The sequence below is a fragment of the Dermacentor variabilis genome, chromosome 6 (genome assembly GCF_050947875.1).
Source record: "Dermacentor variabilis isolate Ectoservices chromosome 6, ASM5094787v1, whole genome shotgun sequence".
Taxonomy (NCBI): domain Eukaryota; kingdom Metazoa; phylum Arthropoda; class Arachnida; order Ixodida; family Ixodidae; genus Dermacentor; species Dermacentor variabilis.
In genome coordinates this window covers 192,324,776-192,350,764 of record NC_134573.1, presented here as the reverse complement: position 1 = coordinate 192,350,764, position 25,989 = coordinate 192,324,776, and the positions used below count along the sequence as shown (strand labels likewise).

The 25,989-nt window shown below is 44.8% G+C and overlaps 1 long non-coding RNA gene and 1 pseudogene across 1 annotated transcript in view; one reads left to right on the top strand and one right to left on the bottom strand.

The window, feature by feature from the left end:
* LOC142584471 (uncharacterized) overlaps nucleotides 1–25,989 on the bottom strand; it is a 55,468-nt gene that overhangs the window by 5,609 nt on the left and 23,870 nt on the right. The window contains exon 2 of the long non-coding RNA XR_012828799.1: nucleotides 10,708–10,945. This is a non-coding gene — a long non-coding RNA (uncharacterized LOC142584471). The remainder of the gene's footprint in view (nucleotides 1–10,707; nucleotides 10,946–25,989) is intronic.
* Nucleotides 12,608–13,432, top strand: LOC142584531 (uncharacterized; annotated as a pseudogene).

Here is a 25,989-nt window from a genome sequence, read left to right as displayed (position 1 = left end):
AGGAGCCCTGAAGACGAAGCTGTCGTCTGCTATGTCCCACAGCAGACCGAGACTTCTCTGCGTAAGTGACGCGTCTGTGCCCAATTAGAATTTCTTCAGTCCTTGGGCATGATCCCCCGGAGAAGATGCATTCATCACATTCTGCCTAATCGAAGCTATCTTGGCAGCCTTATGTTAGCTGTTGCAAGCATTTTCTGCGTTCTTTGCAGCAGACTGATGGCGTCTTCTTCGCTAGGAAGAGACTTAAGTGCATTATCGACGTAGAAATCTCTTTCAATGAACTTCCTGGCATCTTCACCAAATCGTGGGCCAGCTTGTTGGGCAGTCCGTCGAAGGTCATACGTTGAAACAGCTGGTGATGGACTGTTGCCTGAAACGTGAACTTTTATTCGGCACTCTGTGATTTTTCTGGAGATATCATTGCCCTTGAACCAGAGGAACCTCAGGTAGTTCTGATGCACCTCGCGAACCAACCATGAAACTGTAGAAAATTTACTGGACGTCTGCTGTAACCGCCACTGGTTCTTGCCGAAAGCGTAGCAAAATCCCCACAAGATTGTTCGTCAGGTCAGGGCCGGTTAGGAGAACGCTGTTCAGAGATACCCCGTCGTTCTGAGCGCTGGAGTCGAATACGGCTGGGATTTGATCAGGTTCCTGGGGGTGGTGAACACCGAATATGGGCAGATACCAGCATTATTCGTCCACGTGAAGTAGTGGAGCTTCCTCTGCATGACCCTTGATGAAGAGCTCGTTCATGAAGTTCACGAAACGTTCCCTTGTTTCTGGATTTTTTCGGCAGGGTACGCCGTAGCGAGAGCAGACGAGACAGAGCTTGTTCTCTGTTATTCGGAAGCCGGCTTCTCAGTGTGCGAAAGGGGAGAGGGGCAACTCAATAGTTCAATTTGTCTTGGGTGAATTCACTATTCATTATATTGAGGAATGTCTTGTCTTCCACGGAGAGAGCACGCAGGTTGTCAAGTTCAGTTGCTTCGGAAAGATTCGGGGCCAGGTGTAATCCAATGTTGTTGCCAATTGTAAATATTTTGGAGCATTCTCCGCAGCGTGGAGAATCGGCACCTCCCTTACAAAAAAATTCTTTGAGCATGGCTCGATAACAGATGGTTGTACCCTGTCCAGCGCATGGGTCGGTAACACATTGACGCTACCTGTTTTCCGCGTATGATTAATGCAAACGTCACCGACAATGACCCATCCGAGGTCAAGCTTCTGAGCATACGGCGCGTCGTGGGGTCCGTTGATTGTATGACGAACGTTGTGAGCTCTTAGGATGCCTCGGCCATGGAGGAACAGTATTTAAGCCTCATCAAGAGGCGGAATGTCATTTGCAACTGCCCTCAATAAGGGTAGTGCCGTGCAGCGTCAGGCGTTGGAATTTCATCCCTGTTTTCGGGAATCACCTTGCACTCGAGGAGAGGTGGGAGAGGGAACTTGACTTCGCCTGACACGCTTTGAACGAAGAAGCCATGAGCGACTCTTTCAACAACTTCACTACTGCCGGGGCAAGTGTGGAGCGTGCATTGCGTAGGCGTCCCCTTCACTTTGAAATCGATGAAAAGTTCTGGCATAACCAACGAGCGATTACTCTGGTCGTCAATAATCGCGTAGGCTCATGGGTCACCTCTACGAGGCAGATTTTAGCACACGACTTTGTGTCGTTGCCAGCGTTTGCCACTTCAGTACGCCGAGATGAGACTTTTCTTTTTGAGTTATCTGTGGTACTGTCCTCAGACCCAGTATCCCTTGACGACTGTGAGGTTGGCGATGCTGGGTAAAGCGCCGTGGCGTAGTCGGCGCTGTCGCGTATGAGGCATATCACAATTACCTGACATCGCCAATGCATGTGGTTCTTAGATGAGCAGCGTCGTAGGCAGATCCCTTGCTTCTTTAGAAAAGATAGCCACTCTTTCAAGGTTTTTTAACGGAAGGCGCGACATCTTTTCAAAGGGTGAGGTTTTTTGTGATGTGGGCACCACCTCTTTAAGTCCTTTGATTCTGGTTACTGTTCGTTAGTAGCGACATCTTGATTAATCTTGGCAGAAGCTGGATTCACGTCTGTTTTTCTCGCTGACAAAGATGATCTTTGCCGCGTGGTCCTGGTACCATTTTCTTCCTTCCTTTGATTGAACTCAGGCGAGGCATTTTGTGGGTGCAAGATGAAACACGGATTGTTCTTCCATGCTGACCTGATCTCTAACAAATTTGTAGAAGGAAGAAAAGGGTGGAAATACAGTGTTGTGGTCTTTTTTATATTTCTACTCCATCGACATCCAATTTTCTTGCAGTCCAGATGGCAACTTCGAGGCAATTTTGTTCACCCTTCTTACGCTATCCAAATAGCCAAGACTGGCAAGATACGGGTCAGTTTTTGCAGTCTCGAGTTCAAGCATTAGGTCACCAAGTTCCTGGAGTCTGGTATTTTCCCAGTAAGATATCTTCGGGAAGTCTTTGAGCAGCTTCAATAATGCATGCTCAATTGCCCCAGGGCGCCCGAAGACGTCGTCTAGCCGTTTTCACACGACTTTCAAGTCCGTTGAAAAGTCATCGACGTGCCCTGATTTCTACCTCCGAGCCTGATGTGGCGATTCAGGGCCAAGCCATTTGATGAAAAGGTCGAGCTCTTCCTGAGCAGAAAGACCTAGATCTCTGACGACACCTTTGAACGATGACTTCCAAGCGCGAAAGTTCTCAAGTCGATCTTCAAACTTGATAAGACCGCTTGAAACAAGGTCTTTGCGGCACAGGAATTTAAGGACACGGGCTAGATCTGAGCTTGAACTGTTGTGTTCCGGGGCGTACACAAGCGGCTGCGGATCAACTCGTAAGCCCATAGGATGACTCGTAGCTGCAACATGCCTATAGATTGGGTTGTTAGGAGCAGCATGGTAGTCAGGTGGACGTTCATCAGCTCGCAGACACATCGAATTATCCGCAGATGTGTTGGCCCCCGGCGACGTGTGAGCATTGTTTACGTTGCCGGTAGATTAGTAACAGCCACCTCAGTAAACACAAGCGCAGAGTTGCGTAGGGCTTGCTGTTCATCATATAGCTCCTAGTCTCCTGTGTTCGGTCCACAGAAGGGAGCGTGCGCATGCGCTCCCCGCCATCCTGCTCCACGACGGGCTCGAATGCATTCGCCTGTGTGTTCGCAGCTGCCGCTTCTTTGTTACGCTGCAAAATATCCAATTTAGCCTGAATACTTGCCTTCTGAAAACGCATCGCGGCCTCTCTACGACCAAACTCTGCTTTGGCCCGGACGGCTTCAGCTTGCGCGCGTGCTTGTACGGCAGCTAGGCTGATTGTTGACGAACCCGATCGTCGTGACCTCAAAGAAACGTTCGAGTGGGCGGATAGAGAGTGCTGCGAACGTTGTCTCTTGTAAGCGGTCGCGTTCGATAGCCTCACGAAACTTGTCGCTTACAGTCCCGATCTGCGTCGATTGCTTTCTGGAGCTCTAATTCCAGCTGGGTTTCATAATTTAGTTTATTTGTTTAGAAAATACTGCAGGCCTTGTAATAGCCCTTGCAGGAGGGGCAGAAGTACAGGAAAAAACAACAAGGAAATGCAAGAGTACGTTAGTAGCAAAACAAAAATAACAAGAATTAATTACAATAGAATGAGTGCGCAAAAATAAAAAATAACAATTTCAGAATCACTGCACAAAAACCAGATAAAAAAGAAGCAAACAATATTTTTCAACTCTCGCATGCTTAACTGTCAACGCATACAATGCTTTCAGTGTTAATAAGAAGCGATATGGGCAAGTTATTCCATTCGGTTATTGTGCAAGGAAACACGGAATACTTAAAGGTGTTGGTCCTTGCAAAATACGGAGGTAATGACTTGGCATGCCGGTGCCTTGTTAATCGCCCTGTTAGCGGTTGTATGTATTGCTGCAGATTAAGAGATAGCTGATTATTCTGAAGCAGATAGAGGAACTTAATCCTTTAAGTTTTCCTTTTAATTTTCCTTCGCAATTTTAATGTTTGTACATTAATCATTTTCATTAAGTTTGAGGGAGAGCCAGCTGGACGGTATTTCGAAAATATAAAGCATACAGCTATTCGCTGAATTTTTTCTAATGCATCGATGTTGCGTTTCGTGCATGGGTGCCAAACAATTGCCGCATATTCTAGTGTAGGCCTTATAATACAGTTGTAAGCTAACAGCTTCGTTTCTGGCGGTGCCATATTTAATTTATGCCTAAGCAGACCAAGTTTTCATAACGCTCAAGCACATGTAGTAGAAATATGCTTGTTCCAGGAAAGATCATGCGTTATGCTAACCCCCAGGTACCACCTATATTCCCCGACTTCGGATAAGGGTTGAGATGCAAGATCATAAGTATACGGTAAAGAGTGCTCTTTTTTGGTAATTTTCACAGAAACTGTTTTATTAGGGTTGAGCTCCATGTTCCGCTGCTGGTAGTAGGAATGAATGCTCTGAAGGGTAAAATTTAGGAGGATTTGACCTTCGTGGCATTTATTTCATTAAATAAGACACAGTCATCAGCAAACAATCTTAATTGAACGGGGGGAGCGATTACTTCAACAATATCATAAATACATATTAAAAATAACAAGGGGCTACGCACGCTGCCTTGAGCACTCTGCACTTCATCTGAAGGGCAGTCGCTTATCCTGACCAATTGTGTGCGCTTAGTTAAGTATGCAGAGATCCAACTAATTAAGTATGGCGGCTGTTTTACGATTTCGAGCGTCTCAATTAGTTTACGGTGAAAACCAAGATCAAATGCTTTTATGTAATCCAGGAATATAACATCAATCTGACTAGGGTTATCAAGAATGCTAGCAAAGCTGTGGATGACTGATGCCAACTTAGTGACGGTGGAAAACCCCTTCATAAAGCCATACTGTACCGGTGTGAGGCTGCTGTTCTCACTTAGGAATTCTTTCATCTGGTTAGCTATAATATGTTCCATTAGCTTGCAGCAAGATGAAGAAAGGGAAGTCGGTCGATAGTGCTTATTAATGTCGCTTCGCCATTCTTAGACACCGATACTACCCGAGCCGATCACCAATCTTTGGGAAGGGTGGCGGAAGATAAAGATATACTAAAAATGCGCACTTGAAAACGTGCAGTCATCACTGCATAGCGGCGCAAAAAAGGCATTTGGGATGTTATTCGGTCCGGGTGATGATTTCTTTTTTAAATTTAGAAGCATAGAAACCATACCAGACGTCCATACAACAGCAGGGTCAACATAACAAGGGGTACGGCTGAAGGGTACATGGCTCGAGACACTTGAAAATACGCTGTGAAAAATTGATTAGAATGTTCCGCTATACATCGCTTCTCAGAAACAGTTACGCCTTTGTGCATAATGCAATCAATGGGTCTCTTTGTGCTAGCTAGATGGTTCCACAATTTCTCTGGTGCACTGCGCATAAAGCTAGGCAGGGTATATTGAAAATACCGTTGCGTAGCCTTGAATACAGCCTGATTCAAGGCCTCTTGAATGTTGTGAATTTCAGTGCAAAGGGCATGCCGTTGCTTTAGCCTTTTAGTTTTCGTTTAAGTTGCACTACTTTTCGTATAATGCACTGATTATGTATGGACTTCTTTTTAACTTTGTTTGGAATAAAATTATCGAGACAGAACTGGCACATTTCTTTGGACTTATTCCAGAGCACCACGACGTCATTCCCATCAAATTCTCCCAGCCTGTGATCTAAGTAGTCCAAAACACTTTCATCTCTGGCACGGGAAAAGTCCTTCACAATCACTGTATTATCAATGGCAGTATCGCAACATTTCATGGGACATGAAAAGTAGACAAGTTCAGGATCCGAAATACCTTTTTTCTACGGAGGTGCCAAAATATTCAATAGATTGACTAATAAAAACAAGATCAAGCATAGTTTCACTATCTCCTTGTAAGCGCGTCGGCTGTGTCAAAATTTGTTGCAAGTTATTAGTTAGCATAATATCAATCAAGTAATCGGCATTCTGGTGGTAACTGTAAGCAGCATAATCCCAGTTAACACCAGGCAGAATGAAGTCACCAACGAGAAGTATTTTATCCTGAGAAAAAGCCGACATGTGCTCATAAAGGCCATTTAGGAACTGGGTAGGTGACTCAGGTGCGCGATAAACAGCGAATAATAAGAAGGATCGCCCCCAACAGCGAAGGCTTAGGCCAATACTTTCGTGATATTCAATCTGCCCAAGTAGAAAAGCAGGTATGCTATGTTTGACTAGTACAGCTACTCCGCCTCTTTTGGAAGGCCTGTCACGTCGAAATAATTGATACTAAATACTAAATACTTGACGGAAAAACGCTTGTGCTATCAATGCCATCAGGCAGCCAAGTCTCAGTAATCACAACATGAGGATCGTAACTTAAGGCTGGGCACTTTTGTTCATTAATGCGCGCACGTTTATGCTTAAAAGCCGTAGATTCTTAGTAGTCGAACTAATGCATTGAGGTGTGGATGAACTTTAACGAGTATTTAATTCTATTCTGGAGTTAGTGTTATCGTCCCACATGAACAATTGTCCATCCACTGGTAACTTATCATTGATAAGATTTACTTTCCTGCCCAGTTCATTTTCGCTTTTTGCCCTTTCCCACAAATGTTTCCGCTTTCTGCGCGTGTCTAGAGAAAAATGGCTTTGAACTGGCATTTTCGATCCTTTAAGTTTGCAGGCGTTTTTCAATACTTGCTGTTTCTCGTTATAATCTTGAAAGTATATTATTTTATTTATTTATTTATTTATTTATTTATTTATTTATTTATTTATTTACAGATACCGCCAGCCCTTACACAGGGCTATAGCAGGAGAGGAATACGAACAATTATATATCACATATTTTGTACATGGAACATTGTACAATGAAACACAAAAAGGGAAAATAAATTAAAATTAATAACACCAAGAGGTAACAGCGTAAACCGCTGAAGATAACAAGGACACAAAGTTAAGTATATTATTTACAAACTAGGATATTTCCAATGTGTTTTGCGAAGAAATCAATTGATGAGGATGAAACGGCTTCTTCCGACAGGGAGTTCCATTCTTTGATAGCTCTTGGAAAAAAGCTATACTTGAAACAATCGGTATGTATAACAGGGGGACCAATAAACATTGAATGACGATGTCTAGTGGTTTCACCAGAAAGAATTTCAAAAAAGTCTGTATGCCTAATATGAACATGATGATGAATTATTAGGTAAATATATTTAAGTCTTTCGTATTTAGATCTAGCCTGTAATGTCGGTAGGTCTGCCTGTACACAAAGTTGAGAAGGGGAGTGCTCCCACCGATATTTATTAAATATGAATCTGACTGCCAGACGCTGTATTCGTTCGATTTTTGATATATCTATAGCAGTGTAAGGGTCCCAGACAACCTTAGCATATTCAATTATAGGTCTAATTAATGTTTTATAAGCTAGAAATTTTGTTTCTTGAGTTGCGAATGGTAAATTGCGCCTCAGACACCAGAGTGACTTGTTAGCCTTGGCACACACATAATATATATGGTGGTTCCATTGAAGATCCCTTGTTAAAATCATGCCAAGATACTTACGCTGATCAACTCTTATAAGTTCATGATTACTAATAAAATAAGAGTAGTTTAAGAAATTTAACTTTCTAGAGACTGTCACAACTACAGTTTTTAACGGATTTAGCACCATTTGCCATTCATCACACCACTTCTTTATTTTCTGTAAATTTGCTTGTAATTTAGCCTGGTGTACTACTGCATCAATCGTATTGTCTATAATGCAGTCATCTGCAAAGAGCCTGATGGAAACGTCTATTTCATTCGGGAGGTCATTTATAAATAAGAGGAATAAAAGGGGGCCCAAAACACTGCTTTGGGGAACTCCCGACTTAACACATGAAATCTGAGACCTTGTACCACTAATTTCGACAAATTGCTCGCGAGAAAGAAAATAGGATGAGAACCATTGAGTAATAGCAGCATTTTTGAACATCAATTTTTCTTAGTAGTTTATGGTGAGACACTTTATCAAATGCCTTCGCAAAGTCCATGAAGATCATATCCGTCTGTCCCCGAGAGTTAATAGTTTCTGAAAGATCATGGGCTAATTCGATGAGCTGAGATGTTGTGGATAGGTCTTCAGGAAAGCCATGTTGGTGGATAGATAACAAATTATATTCATTAATATAAGTTAACAGATGTTTCGAGACGATATGTTCAAGCATCTTTGAACAGGTACTAGTAATTGATATAGGGCGATAATTTGCTAAATTATCAGCACCGCCGCTTTTGAGGACAGGAATCACTTTAGCTTGATTCCATACCTTTGGTAAAAAACCGCTATGAAGTGAAGACCGAAAAATTAATGCAAGATATTTAGAATTCCATTCGGCATATCGATAAGAAAAACTCGTTAGGGATGCAATCGGGTCCAGGGTTTTTCTTTATGTTCAAACGAAGCAAAAGGTTGAGCACACCTTGTTCAGTAATTTCAACGTCAGCAATAGGCGGCCTGTCAGATGGAGTTTCAATACTCGGCATAATCCCGTTGTCTTCTGTGAACACAGATGCAAAATAATCATTGAAACTCTCGGAAGAAGGATGCTCATTAGATTGTGTCGTTGAGCGAACATTCGATGATGGATTACTATATATCCAAAATTTACCCGGTGCTTCTTTTAGAAATTTTGGGATTGTGATGCCAAAGAACCTTTGTTTGGATTCTTTCACAAGTATCTTAAGATTCCTTCCAAGACATTGAATGGTGGAGCGAGTCTGAGTGCTAGGATTCTTTTTACAATTCTTACGTTTTCGTTTTATTAGCCTCTTTAAGTGTATTATTTCTCTAGTTATCCAAGGGCTTCTATTGCTAGTTTTCTTTAAACGCTTAGGTATATACAGTTTTATAAAAGACATGACCAAATTAGCAAAGTACTCCCAGAGACAATCAGGACCCTGATTATGCATATAAAGTTCAGAGAATCTCTCATAAGAGTCCTCTAGCAATTCTAGAACCCCAACATCATCAGCTCTAGCAAAGTTTAACACGACATTTTTGCGGGGATGGTTGACAGTATCGGCGGAAAGGCTTAAAGACAGTAGTACAAGTTTATGGTCAGAGATGCCATCACTGGTCTTACAGTCTATTAGTAAAGGCAACAGGTGATTAGACACGAAAACAAGATCAAGGATAGACGAAGAACGAGCACTGATTCTAGTAGAGTCGGTCACCACTTGGTTTAAACCAAAACAAAAAACAACATCAAGAAGCTCATTGCAATTCAAAATTTCTGTATCTCCAGGAGAGTAAGCATTCCAGTTTATTCCGGGTAGGTTGAAATCACCCAAAAGTATAATATTGTCTCCTCTTGTTGCACATTGCACTCCATAACGTGCCGGAGAGAAGAAAGAACCTGGACTGGTGAATTTGGTGGCCTATATATACGGCCTATGTGGACTGAACGATTCTTATAAATTATCTTAATCCAAACTGCTTCAATATCAGCGGGGACAGGAAGTATAATAAAGTCAATGTTATCGCGAATCATTAACGCAACTCCACCACCTCTACCATCCCGGTCCTTCCTTACCATTACATAAGACTTTGGAGTTACCTCGCTATTTAATATACCTTTATGAAGCCGTGTCTCAGTAATCATTGTAATATCCGGATCATGCTCTAAAATCATAGCTTCCATATCCTCGACCTTATTTAGTATGTTTCTTGCATTCACATTCAGTATCATGAAGGAATCGCTTTCCAAAATTCAAGCAGGGTCATCCGGAGGGCGTGCTTGACATTCATAGCGCTCTTTAGTGATATCATTCCACGCATAAAGGACATTATTCACTTTTATTTTGTCATATAGTAGTTTAGGTTTTGCTCCCTTTGACCTTTCCTCCTGTGTAGAAACCCATAGACATCTTCGTACTTCAACAATCCTTTTCGAATAATCCTCACTGATGCTTATATTCGTGCCCTTAAGCATAGAGCAATGACGCAAAATTTTGGATTTGTCTCTGAAATCAGCCACCCTCATGATTATGGGACGGTCTCTACCTTCAATCTTTTTACCTCGGCGATGGATTCTTTCAACTGAATTGATTTTCAGCTTCAAAATGCCGCTAAACACATCACCGTTCATCTTTTTCAACAAAACATCATCTGTTTCCCGTGCGTCCTCACCAATTCCTCTTATTATCAAGTTATTTTGCCTGGACCTGTTTTCAAGTTGATGAACCTTTCGGTTGAGAGCATCTAAATTCCGGTCATGTACATGCAGATAGTCCTCAACTTTAGATAGTCTCTTATTAACAACGTCGAATTCCTTCAAACTTTCTTCTATGGAAGAAAGCCTAGTATTCATTTGAACCAGCTTTGCTTCAGAAGAGGCCTGTCTTTCCTGGATTTCAGAAAGTTTACCCAAAATCACTTTCTGCGTATCAAGAAGTTCCTTGATCATTTCAGTGTTAGTAGGCCCAGGATTTTTTCAACATCCCCTGATAACGACAACAACATCCCTGCCAAAGAGAAACATTCGCCGATACAACTCACAATAGTTTGTGGACACGGCAGCACGACCAGACAAAGGTAATCGGTGCGAAATACATATTTCTTATCACTAACCTGCATGTACAAAGGTACTTGAGCCAACATTGTCGCGGCCGTGCCGCCGAGTCCACTGAAGGCAGTCACTGCTGCAGCTTCTTTTATACCCAAGAATCCGTCATGCCGATGTCTTTTTAGTGATGTCAGGGTGCTTCAGGTGGGTGCGCGGTAGACAGTGTCCACGTGTAGATGGAACGATGGCTTGCCAGAAGCGGCACTTCCACTGCGGAGACAGCCTTGATCGACGATAGACGAAAGCGAGGTCAGCGGCGTTTTCGCAGAAAGGTGCGCTCCATCCGCCCGTCCCACGGATCCGCCACCGATGAAGCAGATCTCGCAGACAATCTGCAGGTACAAAGGTATACGTTAGCCAACATTGTCACGGCCGTGCCGCCGAGTCCAATCCTATAACTGGCCTATCTTTGCCAGGTTTACGCAACCAATGAATTCTCCCTAACGAGTCACAGGTAACATTAAGTTTCTGTGAAAAGATGTTGCTCAATACTTTTTGCTTCAGATCGTTAACATTTTGAGCCTGATAGATCAGAGATCTATCATTGATCAGAAACCAATAGATCAGAAATCTGCTCGTTTTGGCGAGGAAGGTAACGTATCTGGCGGCGACGTGTTCGTAGCGCTCATAGCTTGCACGAAGCTGCGTTACGGCGCTGTTAATGTCTTCCTCTTTCGCACATAACACTTTGGTAATAGCGGTCTCCACGTTCTTACAGGCAGCGTCTATTCTCCTGCAGCTCTAATTCGGTGCACCCACGAGCCGTTGTCGCAGTGGATACAGCAAGGCATTTAATTCCGTCCCACATAACACTATCATGATCAAAGCACGTGCCCTTGGCATCAGAGGGAAGATGTACAACTTCATAGCGGGTTTCCTTGAAGAGCGAAGCTACCAAGTCGAAGTTGGTCACGACGTCAGTGCCATACGAACCAACCACGTAGGCGTCCCCCAGGGCTCCGTTATTTCACCGACGCTGTTTAATATAGCTATGCACCAGCTACGTAAGCGCCTTGCCGACGTATCGGGCCTGAAACACGCGGTGTACGCCGATGACGTCACCGTCTGGACGCATCAAGGGTGCATCGGGGAGCAGGAGGACGTCTTACAACGAGCTCTCGACATTATTCACGCCTATGCCATGGAAATGGGTTTACACACTGCCCCAGACAAAACAGAGTTTGTCGTCATTCATGTTGGCAGGTCTACCTTTGGAAAGCAGGAAGAAAAGCAGTCTTTTAAACTGTACATCGGTGACCAACCCATCACACGGAAATCTACTATCCGAATACTCGGTATGCACCTAGACGAGAACTGCACAGCGAACACTTGGTTCCAATGCGTTACAAAGACCAGCAAACATATCCTGCACGCTTTACGCAGAATCTATACCCGCCCCCGTGGAGTAAACGAACGTGAAATGCGGCAGTTCGCTCAAGCTTTTCTTGTCTCCCGTATCATGTACAGGCTGCTGTATCATCCAGTCAACCGCACACAGATGCACGCGCTCGACCGGTTACTCAACGAAGCCAAACGCATTGTGACTGGACTCCCAAGGTACACAAGCCTCGAAGCGCTTAAAAGTTGTAGCAAACTCAACAGCCTGTCCGAGCTCGTAGACATGCACATCTATACACAAGAGACGAAACTTCGCGCCACAAAAGCCGGGCGACACACACTCATGCTCCTCGCGTATGACGTCCACAAAATGTCCATTTGTCCAACAACACGCCGCCGTGGTAAATCACGGCTCTCACCGATGGCAGGCCACTTCCTCTCAATATGGACCCTACTCAGCGAATTCGGCGCGTTGCATATGCCAAGAGGCATGCCAAGGCTACGAGTGCACTCTCCTTGACTGAACCCATCGTATACACGGACGCTGCACTGCCTACAAACGACGTTAGTAACTGTTATGCCACTGTTATGCCACTGCGTGGTACGACCAGACAAATGAAAATCAGAACCGCCGCCATCATATATCAGCAGAAGCAATGTACAGCACCCGCGCTGAGCTAATGGCCATCCTAGATTATTTGGAGTGGGCCCTCGCAACTTCGTCTCAAACTGACCCTGTTCACCATCATGTGCACACAGATTCCCAGGCTGCCCATCGGGCATGTGCTAATGTTATTTACACAGATCCCGTACTGCATAATATCCGGCACCAGGCATGCCTGCTCCGCGAATGCGGTCACGATGTTACCATTCACTGGGCCCCTGCGTACTGCGGTATCCCCGGAAACGAGAAGAGACTGGCGCGCGTTCATCTCTCTACTGCGCTAGCCAGAGCCTCCGATAATCCTTATCCTCTCCTAGCTACCACACCTGAGGTATCAGACCCAATGGCAGACAAGCATGCGGCCAAACAATGACGTGCCACCTACCTCGCAGCAGTGGGCAATCCACTCTCTATACCGTCACTTCCACCGAAGGTATTCACACGGCGAGAGTCAGTCTTGCTTCGGAGAATCCAGACAAGCACCCTCCTTACTCCTCACTTGTTGAACCGTTTCCACAAGGGTGGCACACCACCACCCGTAAGTGGGTTCTGTTCCATGTGCACATGTCGTGCTGATCTAAACCAACTTTTTTGGGGGTGCCCCCTCTACATCCCACCAAGGCTTCGTGCCCTGGCCACTATACAGCGGGGACCCTGGCCTTCTTCTCTCCGGACTTAGGCTTGCCCGGATACCACGTCTCCGGACCATGCCATCGAGCTCTGGCGAGCACTGCTGCTGTTCCTTCAGGACCCTGCAGCACCACCCGGCGGTGATCGGCTCCGTGACAGCCACAAGCGTCATGCGGTCCCCACTTAGCTGCCTCCAGGACGTTCATTAATAAAAGGGAGGCAGCTTCACCCTTCCCCTTTTGCAATAACACCCCTCCTCTTTCCACCGCAGCGTCTTCGGCGCATTTTAATGTGGAATAAACGTGGTTTCATTCATTCATTCTCCTGCAGCGCTCTTCGCGGCTCGTTTCATACGTTTCTTTAGCTTTCATGGAAAACGTAGTTGCTCTTTGTGATCGAATGTTTGCAGTGGAAGCTTCGGGCTCCGCTGTCATAACTTGAAACCTTTCAGGCGTCGGCTTGTCCTGATTCATTTTGGCGTGCGTGCTTCACGACATATCTCCCTCAAAGCGGACGTACGTGGTGAAGCCTGCTAAGCTGCGCGATGAAATTTGAAACGAGCCCACCTATTCGTTGCCCTGTGTGCCGTCAGGTGCACAACTTCTAGGCGGTGCCGCGTCCTTGCAGTAGGCGGATGTCATAGTCAAACCGGAGGTCTTGCCATGCGACATATTCAACTGGGGCGGATGTTGAGTTGGCGGCCGATGGCAGTCGACTTCACTTTTTAACGCGAAAGCTTTACTGGCCACGAACTTGTGATTTCTCCATGGCGGTGCTCCGAGGAGGCACATGACGTCACAGCGCGCGCCTCGCCACGGATATTTCTCTCTCTCTCTTTCTCTCGCTTCCTAGTCACTACTGCACATGCGCCACTAGTAGCACCGAGCCACAGGTGTTCCGCCGCTGCGCTGCGCCGCGCCTTTCCGTCGCCGCCGTTTTGTATGACGTCAGACCGCGTTCCTCGTCGTTGCGCTCGCCTCCGCTCGCTTCGCCACCTGCATCGCATGACTGATAACATGTTGGAGGATCGAAAAGGAGAGCGCGCGTGCGTCGCAACCACAGTGGAGGCGGCATTATGGATGGCGACAATTCTGATAAGGAGGAGGAGGCCTGGGATCGACATCGGAACGAGATGAAGAGGAAACGAATCGCCCAGGAAACAGACGAACAGCGCGCCGAACGACTGGCTAAACGCCGCAACACAGCTAGACAACCAGACTAACCTGGACTTGCAGTCAAGGTTAACCAAGGCTATGCATCCTATGCCTTAGCTCTCGCTACGTATATCCTGGCATAGCCGAGCTAAGCGACTGCCAATTTTTACTATACTGGCCTTGCGGATCGCACTTGACGGGATCAAAGCGTCCGCGGTCCGGCTAGATAACGGGTCCGAACGCAGGTGAACATTTAAAACAAACTTTAATTGCACGAAGAAGGTCAAAAAGGCGAGTTCAAAATACACAAAAAGGTGGGCTCGGTTGCTGTACCAAAATGCAGACTACCCGTTGCTCTTCGCTACGCAGGTGCTCGTAGCTATCGTCACCCACGAGCAGCTGTCATCACGGATACCTCCGGTTATCAAGACGCCAGTGGAATGTGCGCAGCTGCCCCTCATCAATGAAACCGGAACGTGGTCACCTTGTACGCCATCTGGCGCCTACGCCATTGGAAATGACTGTGCAACCTCATTTGTGTCAGCGCCACCATGCGACATCTGGATGCTGGATTCCCTGTGGAAGGCCCCATCAGCACTGACGCTAGGGCTCCCGCCAAGTATAAAGCAGCCGTGATTGTCGACACCGCTCTGTGGGCTCGGTTGCTGTACCACAATGCAGACAACTAACCCGCTGCTCTTCGCTACGCAGGTTGGTAAAAAGTATTCTCTTTTTGCAAAGAAATCTAGCAATTATCTTCTGGTGCAGCTGCCGAGCCCCTGGTGCTGCGTCGCTATTGCTGTTGAGAGTGTTTGTGCCATTCGGTCCTTGCTTCTCTTGTCAGGAGACATCGAGTCTAACACGGGTCCCGATAGTGCTGACCTTGTACTAAAAGAGCTGCAAAAACTATCAGCCGGCCAAAAAGAAACAATCACAGAAATGAAAGACATTAAGAACCAACTACTGGCAACGAATAAAATGGTGTCCGATTTGACTTCCCGAGTGTCAGTAGTCGAAAAACTTTTCCAAAGCAGCATCCCGTTGCGTAATGAAATTGACGCCGTAAAAGCAGAAACTGCAAAAATTACTGACCTGGCCACTTGCTTGGAACGGCGTATGGATGACGCTGAAAACCGATCACGTAGAAATAACCAAATCTTTTATGGTGTTCCTGATACTAATCCCTCGGAACCATTCGCCCAGTCTGAAGAAGCCGTAACCCAGCTGTGCTCTCAGCAACTTAACATTAACATAGATACAACAGAAATTGAACGAGCACATCGTCTCGGGAGGCATACTGCGGGGCGCCGTCGACTTATATTTGTTAAATTTACGTACTTTAAAACGAAAGAAACTGTCCTATCAAATGGTGGTAAGTTCAAAGGCACTGAACACAGTGTCGGCAAAGATTTTTCTAAGGCTGTGCAGAACGCCCGCAGGCACCTTGTTGCTTTCGCGAAAGCAAAATCTGCTCGCTTTTCATTGCGTTACAAAACATTGCACATACGTACTAAACGCTACATATTTGACGAGACATCACAGACCGTCAAAGAAAGAGCATGGCCATCGCATTATCCCAAGAATAGAAGAACTCGCCCTTCCATCCCACGTAATAATCTGTCTTTTTCAGTAATTTTCACGAACACACGCAGCTTTCTGCCAAAGCGTGAGCACGTATCAAATCTTATGACGTCATCCGCCAGTAACTTACTGATACTAACAGAAACGTGGCTTGCAAAAGAAATCAGTGATGCAGAAGTCTTGGCCGATGTTCCGAACTTCGAAGTTTATCGATGCGATCGGAGAGACGCACGCGGCGGAGGTGTTCTGATTGCCGTGAACCAGCAATTGCCGTGCACACGAATTAACAGTGACAGCCACTTCAAAACATTGTGGTTAAAATTTCAATGTTCCCCACGAAGAGTACTGCTAGGCGTTTGTTATCGACCCCCTCACCATCAACCGGGCTTTTCTAATTTCTTAAATAACATATTAAATGAAATTCCTTCAAAGCATCCCAATGCTATTATTCCCTTATTTGGAGACTAATTTTCCCGACATTAACTGACACAATGGCACTGCTTTACTAACAAATCAAACTGAAGCGAGCGACTTTGTAGAAATGTGTTTAAATTACAATTTAACACAGGTAGTACTGGAGCCAACCCGTGTATCGGGGACATCTGCCAATATTTTAGATCTCATACTAACCAGCCATCCTCAAATCTTAACATCCCTTACATATCTTCGTGAGATTAGTGATCACAAAGTTATTCATGCTGCCTTCACTTTCGCTCCCCCACCCCGCGACATGCACGAGAAGACAATTTGTTTATATGAGGAAGGTAACTATGAGGCTATAAATACTGAATTAAACGCATTCTTTTCTACCTTTGCAGATGAATTTAACAACCATTCGATTTATGATAACTGGCTGTTGTTTAAAAACAAGCTGTGTGAACTAAAGAACCAATTTATTCCCAAGATAACGATTCGATCCAATCGACAAAAACCATGGTTTACGATATCCTTAAAACGACTAGAAAATAAAAAGCGCCTTTATCGCCACGCTAAATTTAAGGCAAGCTAAGTTGCGTGGGAGAAATATTACGCTGCTGAAGGTGCGTACTTAATCGGAATTCGCGATGCAAAGCAAGCCTTTTTTCACTATGACCTGCCAAACGTTTTACTTACTAATCCAAGAAAATTTTGGCAGGTGATAAACCCCAAAGAAGCGTGTATCAATAATCTTACTAACGAGCGGGGTGAATCGTTGACAGATTTCACCTGCGCTAATATGTTCAACAACGCATTTTCTTCAGTCTTCACTAATCAAATGGACACACTTATTCCCCCGCCAACCACAAATATACGATGCAACATGTCAACCATCACATTCACAGTACGCGGGCTCTTATCTGTGATAGAAAATATTAAGTTGTCTTCCTCATCTGGCATCGATGACATTAACTCAAAACTACTAAAAAACACGAAACACATTTCTGTAGAGTTTCTGTATTTATTATTTTCACAGTCGCTTTCTACAGGCACCATGCCAGATGAGTGGATGATCGGAAAGGTTACTCCAGTCTACAAATAGGGCAACAAAAATTCTCCCCTAAATTACCGCCCCATCTCATTCACAAGTGTTCCCTGTAAGATCATGGAGCATGTAATCAAGTCTCATATTATGAACTTTCTAGACGCTAACAACTTCTTTCATCCTTCACAGCACGGGTTCCGCAGGTGCCATTCTTGCGAGACCCAGCTTGCACTATTTCTTCATGACGTTCATGCTAATTTTGACCGTAACATACAAACAGACGCCATATTTTTGGATTACGCGAAAGCGTTTGACAAAATAGCTCATTAACGCCTATTACTAAAACTTCCTCGTTTGAATTTGCATCCTGATGTCCTAAAATGGCTTGAGCAATTTTTAACTAATCGCTCACAGTATGTCTCATTTAATAAACACGCTTCAAACATTACACTCGTCACGTCAGGCGTACCACAGGGGTCCGTCCTTGGCCCCCTTCTTTTCTTAATTTACATTAACGACTTACCCTTGCATGTGTCCTGCCGTATCCGTGTGTTCGCCGATGACCGTTATTTACAGCGCAGTCAATACTATCACGGACCAAATAACTCTTCAATCTGACCTTAACCGCGTACAAGAATGGTGTCATGTTTGGCTGATGACACTCAACTCTAATAAATGCAAACTTATCTCATTTGCCCGCCGTCATCATCCTCTTCACTTTTCTTATCGGATTGGTGACGTCACCGTGGAATTAGTGGAATTCTACAAATACCTAGGTATCACCTTGACTAATGATCTAACCTGGAATGCGCATGTTACTAATGTTATTTCATCGGCTAACAAAACATTGGGATTTCTAAGACGTCACCTCCGCCTCGCTCCATTGCATGTAAAACTGTTAGCCTATAGATCATTGGTAAGAACGAAACTCGAATATGCATCTGCCATCTGGGATCCGCATAAAGCATATCTCGCCAATGCCCTTGAGTAAGCTCAAAATCGCGCCACCAGGTATATTCATTCCACATATTCTTACACGTCAGCATATCATCTTAAAAAAAGAATCTTCCTTATCGCTTCTATTCCTTCGTCGCCGCATCGCCACCCTTTCCCTCTTCCACAGGTTCTGCTACGCTTAATCGACCACCACAAGTTGTTCCACCAACGCGCCGGTCACGACGCATTGGCCATCCCCAGCAGGTAGCACAACCACGCACAAATACATTTTCAGCCTCGTTTTTCTACCGAGCATCTAAAGACTGGAATGGCCTTCCTCATCAAATCGCTGCCATCACCTGCTCTTCACAATTTGTTCAAGATGTAACAACTTTTTATCTACAGAATTGAGTGCATTATAGCACTTGTTTGTATATGTTGTATTCCCACCCCGTATGTAATACCCCTACTACGGGGTCTTTAAGGAAATAAAATGAAATGAAATGAAAAAAGCTCAGTTTTCAGCCCGTAAGAAAGTGGTCCTAGGGCCGGTGGGGCGAGTGTGCGTTACCTGCGTTTTTCGAACCGCGGTCCGTCCCCCAGGCCCGGGAAACATCACCGGACATTTCGAAGCGTGGTCACTGGGTCACTTCCAGGAACCGAACGGAGGGAGCGGGTCCTTTCTCTCGCGCACAGCTCGGAGTCCGCGGGGGGTTCAGTGAAACAGAAAGCAATAAAAGAAAGAAAGTCTCACTTCCCTCTTCAATGAAAAGTCCGGCCGTGCGTTCCCGATGCGCGCAGAACCCTACTGGTGAGTTGTGGTGGTTGCGGTGACTTTTTCGTAGGCAATGTTAGCCTGCACGCCGCCAATCGAACCCTCCCTGATGAGTGGATAATCCTTTCCGGCAGCACGCATGGCAAACCCTCAGTTTGCCTGGTGTATCTTGTGTGCCGCTGGCTGAACCAATATGACTTCTTCTTGGGCAAGTTGGTGCTTAGATTTCCCAGGTACGCTTGATTGTGATATATTCAGTGAAAAGGGACAGAAAAAAAAGAAGACAGCGAAGCTTCCCTGTCTTTTTCCTTTCTTTCCCTCTTCACGAGAGGTATTTCGCGCCACAGTCAAGTACACCTAGGAAAAGTAGCTAAACCAAGTGTCGTCCACTTGATGGGAGTCTGCCCAAAGCCTATCCCAGTCTTCCGTGACCAAACAACCAATCCTGTTCGTATTGCATGCACTAGTGTGGCTGCTATGAGATGAAACTTCTTCCACAAGTGGCACATACACTGACGGACTTCGAGTGACAGCGAAGGGTCTAGCGAGCTAGCGACCATTTGATACTCCGAGCGACTGATGCCGTCGGCATGGCCACCGAGGGCCTTCGTGCTCAGCAGCTAACGAAGACGCATTCATCCTTACCCGGGAGTCATCCTTTCATCACCTGGCCCACGTCACAAGGACACGTGCGTGTTTCGCGCATACATACATAGACACACACACACACACACACACACACACACACACACACACACGCACACGCACACGCACACGCACACACACACACACACACACACACATACATACATACATACATACATACATACATACATACATACATACATACATACATACATACATACATACATACATACATACATACATACATACATACATACAATCTTTCTTGTACATAAAGACAACAAAATAAAAAAGCAGGCCTTTCAAAGCCTCAGAGGGCTTGACTAGCAGTGCCTGACGGTCAGGTCACAGAAAATTGCACATGGTTATTAGCAGAGCTATCTATTAGCGCGTCGGAACGAAATATTTAATTTTAAGTGTTATACCAAATGTTCTCTTAAACTTAGAAAATCCTGAGTAATTTTTGGATCCCACGTCCTGTGTTAGCTTCAAACACGGGTGTTGATAATTTATTAAATATAGCTGGAACATAATATTGCCGGGTTCTTCTTCCATACTTTGTTGCCGTCTTGGGGATCACATACAGTTCATTTGGCTTCAGAGAACGGGCTGGTGTATAGCGTATCTTAAAATCATTATTTCAGAAGTGTTTAATTACAACACTTTATACAATCAGGGAAGGAAAGTTCGGCAAATTCAACAACTTGAAGACATCAGCATCTTTCCTTGGGCACAAATCGTACAGCCATTACTGACAACAGCGAACGTCAAATTGAGTTCATTTTTGAGCTCCATATATAAGGGTGCAGTGACCAAAAACAGTCAAGCCATAACGTAGCGCACTGTAGACTAAAGCATTCACAATCATTTTTCGCACTGAGTTTGGCATAAGACATCGCACATTGAATGATACACAGGAGGCGGTGCGCAACCTGTTACAAAGATGGGACAAATACGAATTCCATAAAAGATCACAGTCAAAGCGCAGCCCAAGATACTTAACAAAAATGCGTATTTAATCGGTTCACACGTGCATGTATACCAGTCAGATGTGCGTAAGAACAGCGGTTTCAAAGGGAGAATTTTTTCATAGGGTTATGGAAAAATACATCATTAAAACTTCTTTCTGGGTGATTTGGTGCATACTTTACAAAAATTTTAACAGCGCAAACACATGCAACCACAAGGTACGAAGGACTCGTCCTTGGTACCTTGTGGTTGCATGTGTTTGCGCTGTTACAATTTTTATGTCAAAATGGAAACAGACAAGATGCGTTTTAGAAGGGTTGACATTTATTAAATTTGCCGCGAGCCACTCCATAGCTTTAGTTACCTTATTCTGTAAGCAGCTAATTGAATCAGAGAGATTAGTTGCGCAGGATACAAGAACTGTATCATCGGTGTATTGATATATATGATCACCTACTACATCGAACAAATCATTCACAGATATGTTGAAGAGCAGGGGGTTTAATATCGATCCCTGAGGGACTCCAGAATAAATATATGTAAAAACACTTAAACTATTACCCACTTTTACACACTGTCGCTTCTCCTGCTGAGTTAATAGATTCAAGAATGACCTACGAAGTCCTAGCAGAAACAGTTTCGGTAACAACATATCATGACAAACACTGTCACATGTCTTAGAGGCACTGATAAAGAGAGCACAAGCTACCCGGTGGCGATCTAGTGCAGAATTTAATAGATCAGATCAGTCTTCTAACAGTGCCTTGGTGCCCTTCTCCTGGACATATCCGTATTGATTTGATGATAGTACACTATGCTTATCTAGGAAATGCGTTATTGTAACAGCCGCATGTTCTGTAATAGGTCTGTAATTTTCAATATGATTGTGTGCACCTTGCTTATGAAGTGTGATTACTTTTGCGGTTTTTATTTCCACTGGAATCACACCAGCGTCCAAAATAAAGTTGAGAAGAGATAGCAATACATGTTCAATTGCGTCAAAAGTCATCTGAAGTTCACTGACAGATATTTCGTCAAAGCCTGGCGGTTTATTCAGCTTAAGGCTAAAAACAACGGACCTCAATTCATTAAGGGAGAGTAAGGGAAGATATGCAAAATCTAGCAAGCTATCTTGCACACGAATGCGGAGCGGTCGTTAATGGAAAATCACAATGTGCTTTCTGTGTCCAAGACCTCTAAGATGTCGCTTTCATTTTATTTATCCGCGAGCGTAGTTCTCTTATGAAAGTGAACTCTCTGGTCAGGAAATAAAAACCGCATTGCCTCCTCGCCTCAAGTACTGGGGCCGTGAAGCGCAGCACAGGAGCGACGTCTTGTTTTGAGACAAAAAGCAGAGGGACTGCGAGAGTGGCTTTTGCTTTACATTTGCCTTACCTTGGGCCAGCAGCCGCGCACGCCGGTATATTATTGGTATAGGAGGAAAAGAGGTGCGTCGACTTTGTCCACAGGGTGCAGCAGTTTGAAGAATGGCCACGGCAGCTGGCGACATTTTTCACAGTTAGCTGACTCGAGGGGCAAGATTTTTTATTCTTTCTTGCGGGAAGGATAGTGTGCGTATGTAGGGGGCGAGGGGGGGGGGAATTGGAAATGAGAGAGCGGCTGTTTCAGACGAAGTGCGATGAGATACATTGACTGATTTTTTCTGACAGCTGTGGCAGCACGTAGCTCGCAAACACCAGCTTAGCTCTTTATACTTTTATATTTTCCTCTCTGACACAATCTTTCTTTTTCGGGGCAAATGAACGTTGACATGGTAATTTGCTTTAACATCTCGCGTTTTATTGTATAATGCTTTGACTGGTTAGATTTTGTGCAATCTGAAGTGTATATATACTGTGTGTTCTTATGATTTATAGGCGGGCGCATTTATAAGAAGAAAATGCAAGCGTATTGAGACACGCGACACCACCATATTCGCAACACTCAAGAGTTGCACGATTGGGTATAACTGTCATCAAGATATACGGCCTAATGGTGCTTGAATTGTAGGGTGATCGATGGACCATTTTACGAGAAGGACTGCATTCATTGTCCTGTGAGCACGTTCGGTGAATTCTGTTGGCGAACGAGATGTGCGGCTCTGTGCTCACATCGTTCAACGTTCGTGACACCCACCCCGAATTCATTTCTGTTGCTGTTTTATGAACTTGCCCAACAAAATAAACAGTAAGGTATGAAAGGCACATTGCTGATTGTGTACTGTCCAATTTGTCCGCTGAATGCTAGGAAGCCGACTAGCCCACTTTAGAACCACTGTGTCGCCCCTCAGCGGCGAGGACGAAGACGGCACTCCCCAATCATCGACAAAGAAAACGAACACACATCATCACATGACTGAGGGAAATGAAGAGCACATGAAGAGTGAAAATAATTTGAATGCTCCAAAATGAACAAAAAAAAAACGAAACCATTTACGAAACCAATCGTTCGAGGGGGGGGGGGGGGGGGGATGACTTACCAGTCAATAGCGACAGCGAATGAGAGCGAACGCATTGGCAAACTACTCTGGAGGAAGACAAGCTGTGCGAGCCAGCGTCTATTTCCTTCAGTGATTGGCGGCTCGTACGTGGCTAGCGTTCATCAAGAGACAACACCGTTTTTTCCTTTTCAGCAGAAGGAATGTAAGTGCGTGCTCGACAATGGCCAAGCGAGATTGTGAGAAGCACAGCGACAATCTCCCCAGCGGGGCGGTTTTTCATTAGTGGCGGCCCCGCTTTGGTCGACGCGCTGAGGAAAAGACGAAGTCGGTGCGAACGGCTCAACAAGACGTATGTACGCACAGCAGAATTAATGAAGGCTCGTTTTGAACAGTGCATCAAAGCGAACCGGAGTATATCATCTGCGTACCCTCTCAGATGAATACGGTGGGCGTCAACGGCAGTCAAGACGGCTGCCGCTTTTGTACGCACGAGCCTTTGCTATCAGCACGTGATCAAAAACGATCCAAGCGATCCTGCGTCGAACGTTTTACGAGGGCAGCGTTATCGCACACACCGCGACAGATTAAAGCATATACCAGAAGAACCTCTATGCGTTGTTGCCAGCGAAACTAGTCATTGAATTGGAGATAATCGAGAGAAAAGAATGGTGAAAGAACTCCCGCAAACATTTGCTGGCTTACGAGCAAGTCATAGACTTGTTGGCAGAGGAACGGTGCTGAAGCTAGATGCACACGGCCGCGCGAATTCCAGGCTCAGTCCGTAGACGACCATGACGTGGCTCAAGTGCAACAAATCGGTCAACTATTCGGCGGTAACTCCGTTAGGCAGGATACCAGCAAACTATCGCAGGAGACGAAAGAGCTGATCAAGAAACGCCAATGTATGAAAGCATCTAACCCTACAGCTAGAATAGAACTGGCAGAACTTTCGAAGTTAATCAACAAGCGTAAGACAGCTGACATAAGGAAGTATAATATGGATAGAATTGAACGTGCTCTCAGGAACGGAGGAAGCCTAAAAACAATGAAGAAGAAACTAGGAATTGGCAAGAATTAGATGTATGCGTTAAGAGACAAAGCCGGCAATGTCATTACTAATATGGATGAGATAGTTCAAGTGGCTGAGGATTTCTATAGAGATTTATACAGCACCAGTGGCACCCTCGACGATAATGGAAGAGAAATTAGTCCACAGGAATTCGAAATCCCAAAGGTAACGCCGGAAGAAGTAAAGAAAGGCTTGGGAGATATGCAAATGGGGAAGGCAGCTGGGGAGGATCAGGTAACAACAGATTTGTTGAAGGATGGTGGACAGATTGTTCTAGAGAAACTGGCCACGCTGTCTACGCAATGACTCATGACCTCGAGCGTACCGGAATCTTGGAAGAACGCTGACATAATCCTAATCCATAAAAAAGGGGACGCCAAAGACTTGAAAAATTATAGACCGATCGGCTTACTGTCCGTTGCCGACAAAGTATTTACTAAGGTAATCGCAAATAGAATCAGGAACACCTTAGACTTCTGTCAAGCAAAGGACCAGGCAGGATTCCGTAAAGGCTACTCAACAATAGATCACATTCACACTATCAATCACGTGATAGAGAAATCTGCGGAATATAACCAACCCTTATATATAGCTTTCATATATTACGAGAAAGCGTTTGATTCTGTCGAAACCTCAGCAGTCATAGAGGCATTACGGAATCAGGGTGTAGACGAGCCGTATGTAAAAATACTGAAAGATATATATAGCGGCTCCACAGCCACCGTAGTCCTCCATAAAGCAAGCAACAAAATCCCAATAAAGAAAGGCGTCAGGCAGGGAGATACGATATCTCCAATGCTATTCACAGCGTGTTTACAGGAGGTATTCAGAGACCTGGATTGGGAAGAATTGTGCATAAAAGTTAATGGAGAATACCTTAGTAACTTGCTATTCGCTGATGATATTGCCTTGCTTAGTAACTCAGGGGACCAATTACAATGCATGCTCACTGACCTGGAGAGGCAAAGCAGAAGAGTGGGTCTAAAAATTAATCTGCAGAAAACTAATGTAATGCTTAACAGTCTCGGAAGAGAACAGCAATTTACAATAGGCAGCGAGGCACTGGAAGTCGTAAGGGAATACATCTACTTAGGGCAGGTAGTGATGGCGGATCCGGATCATGAGACGGAAATAATCAGAAGAATAAGAATGGGCTGGGGTGCGTTTGGCTGGCATTCTCAGATCATGAACAGGATGTTGCCATTATCCCTCAAGAGAAAAGTATATAATAGCTGTGTCTTACCAGTACTCACCTACGGGGCACAAACCTGGAGGCTTACGAAAAGGGTTCTACTCAAATTGAGGAAGACGCAACGAGCTATGGAAAGAAGAATGATAGGTGTAACGTTAAGGGATAAGAAAAGAGCAGATTGGGTGAGGGAACAAACGCGAGTTAATGACATCTTAGTTGAAATCAAGAAAAAGAAATGGGCATGGGCAGGACATGTAATGAGGAGGGAAGATAACCGATGGTCATTAAGGGTTACAGACTGGATCCCAAGGGAAGGGAAGCGTAGCAGGGGGCGGCAGAAAGTTAGGTGGGCGGATGAGATTAAGAAGTTTGCAGCCATGACATGGCCACAATTAGTACATGACCGGGGTTGTTGGAGAAGTATGGGAGAGGCCTTTGCCCTGCAGTGGGCGTAACCAGGCTGATTATTATATTATTATTATTATTATTATTATTATTATTATTATTATTATTGGCGGTGA